Source organism: Nematolebias whitei, chromosome 5 (assembly GCF_014905685.2).
Source record: "Nematolebias whitei isolate Nwh7 chromosome 5, NemWhi1, whole genome shotgun sequence".
Taxonomy (NCBI): Eukaryota; Metazoa; Chordata; class Actinopteri; order Cyprinodontiformes; family Rivulidae; genus Nematolebias; species Nematolebias whitei.
In genome coordinates, this window is record NC_056502.1 from 15,781,704 (window position 1) to 15,786,611 (window position 4,908).

Here is a 4,908-nt window from a genome sequence, read left to right on the forward strand (position 1 = left end):
CATCATGATTAAAGGCCAAATCATATCATGATTAAAGGCCAAATCATATCATGAATAAAGGCCAAATCATATCATTATAAAAGGCCAAATCATATCATGATTAAAGGCCAAATCACATTATGATCAATGGCAAAATCATATAATGATTAAAGGCCAAATCACATTATGATCAATGGCAAACACATCATGATTAAAGGCTGAACCACATCATGATTAAAGGCTGAATCTCTTTACGTATCAACGTCACATCTCATGGAGACTAAAGTTTGAATCACATCGTGATTAAACGCCAAGCCTCATAACAATTAAAGTCTGAAACACATCACAACAAAAGGCTGGATAACATCGTGACTAAAGGCCAAATCACATCACAATTAAAGGCCAAACTAGATCACGATTAAAGGCTAAAACACAATGCAATTACAGGCTGAATCTCAACATTATTAAAGGCTGAAACACATCCCAGTTAAAGGCTAAAACACAATGCAATTAAAATCGGAGTCACATCGTAATAAAAGACATATTGTCACTTTGTAGCAAATCAATTCTTCCTACCTGTGTATCTTTAAACATTTAGATTGTAGGCAGTGTATAGATATTTGCATTGTATCACCACAGACCATTTGCACCACCCTAGTGACACCTGTTTCTCAGACTCTGATGACAAGAGGTAATGAAAATTTGGGTACAGCTTTTAAAAAATAACAAAGCTTTGGGTTAAATAATGCTTTTGTCATAACCTGTAAAGAAGAGGCACATAAAAACATTGATAAGACTTTCCTGTCTGGGAACATGTAATTTATGTGCTCATTCAGAAGGATCTTGTTTTGAACTTATCAGCACAATAAACACGGGGCTGAGCTAGATTTACTGACAGAGACAGCTATCAGAAGTTACAGATTGTAGTGAACGGACTAGTGTCTGTTTGGTATTTCGTCATGATCCTGATATATTTAAAGTGAAGTATTTGTAGCTCCCATGCTGCAGTGGTTTCCTCCTGAGTCCCTGTATGACTAAAGAGAGAGGGGAGCTGCTCTGAAACCTCAGAGCATCAAGAAAATTGCAGCAGAGCCATTGATCCTTTGAACAGCTACATGACAGATATGATGACGGTTGCAGAACTGTTCCCCCATAGAGAGGAACGGAGAGTGAGAAACAGACTCGACCACCCAAACAGCTATAAAATCTGAGTGAAACAGAGCGGCTGAAATGAGAGAATGCACTCAGAAGTCAGAGGGTTTATTTCAGGGACCGCTCCTGATTATAGTTTGGCCGGAGCTACAAACACAACTCAAGCCTGTGTGGGCTTCCAAACACTGACTGCAGTTAGACACCTTCGAGTGTAAACAGCTGATCTCGGAGCTAACCGAGGGAGACTGAAAGGAATCCAAAATCCACAGAGATGATCATCAAAGTCAAAAGCGCATCTCACTCATGGCGTTGTGAAGTTGTGCACGTGGCAGGTGGAGGAGCTGAGGGGGCGGCTGACAGAGAACAGAACCAGCTGTGCTTAATGGAAGGATCACTCATCACTAATGGAGACACGGGAGGTCACCGGCAAAACTGTGATGCAAGACTCTCTCATCGCACAGGCATCTTATCAGCTGCTCATCAATCAGAGAGTCGGAGGTTTGAACCCCAATGTGTCTATGTGCTGAACGGTCCCTGGGTTTGAGGCTGAACAGCACAAACACCTGTTCAGGTGTGAGCATGAGCAAACAACACTGACTGCTCAAAAACAGTTTCAATTTTACACACAGTAACATTTATAGGACTAGTTTTGACTGGGTATTATGTGGAAAGGTTGAGCAACTAATATATTATTGGTTAGTTATTGTGCTATTTGTTTTGAAATACAGTTGAATTATTTTCATTCATTCAACCTTTATTTAGACAGGTTAATCCCATTGAGCCTCGAGGACTCATTTACAAGAGAGACCTGATTTCAACAAAGAATGATGACAACAATGGACAATCATAAAAGAGGCATACAGATTTTTTTTTTTCAACAAATTAAAATAAGATGGCAAAAATAGCAAAAAAAATAAAAAATAGCTAGATCATAAGGCGAATATAGAAAACAAAAAACAGGAACATGTCTGCATTGGTCCCTGCCAGGAGTCCAACAGATTCTTAAAGCCACTTAGAGAGGTCATGGTCGAGAGCTTCAGATCTTTTTGTAAGATATTCCAGGAAACAGGAGCAGAGTAGGAGAAGGCCCTTTTGTCAAGTTCAGTCCGCACTGAGGGAACACTGCAGGTAATAATGTCCTGAGAGTGCACGCAGTAGCTGCACTCACGCTGAGACATGTAGGAGGAGATATACGAAGGCAGCAGACCAAGTTGATGAGCTCATGGCTAGTCTGAGCCACTGCTGTCAACTTTAAACAACTTAAGTGTGAAAGATATTAAAAAGGTTCATGGGTATGCAAATGTATTAACCTGTGGTTTTTGTCTATTGCTGAAAATATTGCTGAAAAAATATGTTCTTGCTGGAGCTTTCCTTGACTGCATGGAAAGTGCTACAGCTAGCTGCAGCTACTGCTACTATGTCCTTTTGCAAATCACCATACATGCAAATAACTGTATACCAGTTGGATTTTCATAAAATTAAAATAAAAAAACTAATCTAATTGCACATTTTAAAATTGGATTGAATTGACAACATGTACATTATTCAGATTTTGGATTTTGGTCTGAATTAGATTGCATATAATTTGATAAGAATTGTTTTGCTGATAATGTCCTGAGATGCCTTTTGTTGAGAAAAGCTGTTGCAAAAAACAAACAACAAAAAAAAACAAAAAAACAGATTTTATATGAAATTAACCCCCCTTTTGCAAACTGAAGTCATTCTAAGACAGCATGTTAATTGTGCATAACCTTCCAACGTTTTGAGACCATCTCACTTTATAAGAGCTGATCTATTACTTTAAGATGTAATAAAAAGTTTGCTATTAAAGATATGGGCTTTTATCACATTCTAACGTTAGGAAGCAGAGATTATTTGCAGCTGCACAAAATGGCAATTACTGTAAAAACTAGTGAATTTAAAGTTGTGTGATTTATTTAATGTTTAATTATAACGAAATACGCAAAAGCGACCAATGATATTGCACATATTTCAGCATTTGGCATGCGTTATTGAGCAGGGTTTGACAGCTGTCAGTTAAGATGGGTTCTATATCTCCCTACAAAAAACAAAGTTCAGTCACACAAAACCTGCAGCTCTGCCAGCATCACGTTAGAAAGGTGACTCTGCATTAGAGGTGGGTGCTGCAGGACATTAAGGCTGGGGTTGAATCTAAAAATCCGAAATGCAGCAGTTTAGTGGCAATGAGCTCATCACAACCGCATGAGACCACAACAGAACATTTCTTCTGCAGAAGCAGGCAGAAGTTGCAGCTGGAGCAGAGGCAGGTGAGGGTTTGCAGAAGTCGCGAGTGCTGCAGTGCACGCACACTCTGAAACCATTCCTGCACCTGTAGCCTGGATGTGACCAGAGGACAGATATCTGCTGTTTGCTGCGCGGTTCAAACTCCTGCAGCTGAAAGCTTTATGTCAGATCCAGGTCCAACACGGAGCTGAGATGATGCGAGCGCAGAGCTGCACGTGCACAAAGCTCCGTCCTGGTGATGCGGACAGCGCTGCATTCATTAGCAGAGAGACGCTGAGCTGCATCCATCCGTGCACGGTGGCAAAATGGACGACCGGCGCAGAGGAACACTAACCGGACAAATCACGCATTAGGTGGCACGTTTTACGCACAGATCAAAGCATCCTCTGTAGACCGATTCAACAGCCCCAACCCTGTGAATGCAGGAGGGAGGGGGTATATTTGCATAATGTACCCTAATTAGAGGCCCATTAAACAAAAACATAAAGAAGGTTGGACATCCTCGAATCTGTCGCTGCAAACATGACCCAGTCAAGTTCCAGACAAACCAGTGCAGCCTGTAAAAATCCCGCCTCAGTAAAGTGAGGCTGCAAAGAGCAAACATCAGGAGTCACAGCAGAAATGTGATCATTGCAGAAGGTCTTACCTGCAGCCTTTTTATGTAATTTCAGAGCTCCGTGGCGCGTTGCTCTCCCCAAGAGGAGACTGAAGGAAAAAAGAGGAGAGAGGGAGAGAGAGAGGGAGAGAGAGAGGGAGAGGGTGGGGGCCAAATGTACAAGTACATGAATTAATAGAAGGTCTGATGATGAGAATAAGCAGCAGCGAGAGGGCGAGAGGAGAGGGTTCACATTTGATCAGTGGAGAATAAAAAAGAGGAGAAAAAGAAATAAAAAAAGAGGCTACAGGAGACACGTCACTGAGCGCGGATTTGTCTGCGGTGGATGTGGTCGCTGCTTTGCTTGTGTGTAACCCCCCCCCCCCACACACACACACACACACACCACCTCTCCTCTCTCCTGCATCCATTCCTCTCAGACTGAAGCCTGACGCAGGCGGGTAACATCAATCCCAGATTATTACGATGATGGAACTGCAAGATCATTACGCGGGTACCCCCCCCCCCCCCCATCCTCCTCCCTCCTTTTTGTCATTCTAAGGGAACTGGTCTGGATGTGCTTATTGGAGCGTGTGCCGCGCGCGCGCTCTGTAAGTAGCCTGTTAGATCAGGTTCGACGTGTGTGTGTGTGTTTGATTTCTGTTTTCATTTAGTTTCAAATCGCTACACACTCCTCCTGTGTGGTGATGATGATGATGATGATGAAGGCAGCCCTGCAGAAAGAGAGGTGCTTCAAAAAAAAAAAAAAGGCATCCTCCAGATCATGATGTGTGTGAAAGGATGGAGGCGTCTACTGAGCCTTTTCATTGGATGATGTTACTACAATGGGATTATAAGGTTATAGTTTGATATACTGGATTATGTAACTAATATTTATGAAAATGGAGCTGGGGGGG

General features: G+C 42.1%; 1 protein-coding gene across 1 annotated transcript in view; it reads right to left on the reverse strand.

Moving 5' to 3' along the window:
* Positions 1–4,323, reverse strand: part of cacng8b (calcium channel, voltage-dependent, gamma subunit 8b) — a 27,933-nt gene extending 23,610 nt beyond the window's left edge. The window contains exon 1 of the mRNA XM_037676878.1: positions 4,043–4,323. The gene's annotated coding sequence lies outside the window, so the exon portion shown is untranslated. The remainder of the gene's footprint in view (positions 1–4,042) is intronic.
* Positions 4,324–4,908: the final 585 nt, after the last annotated feature.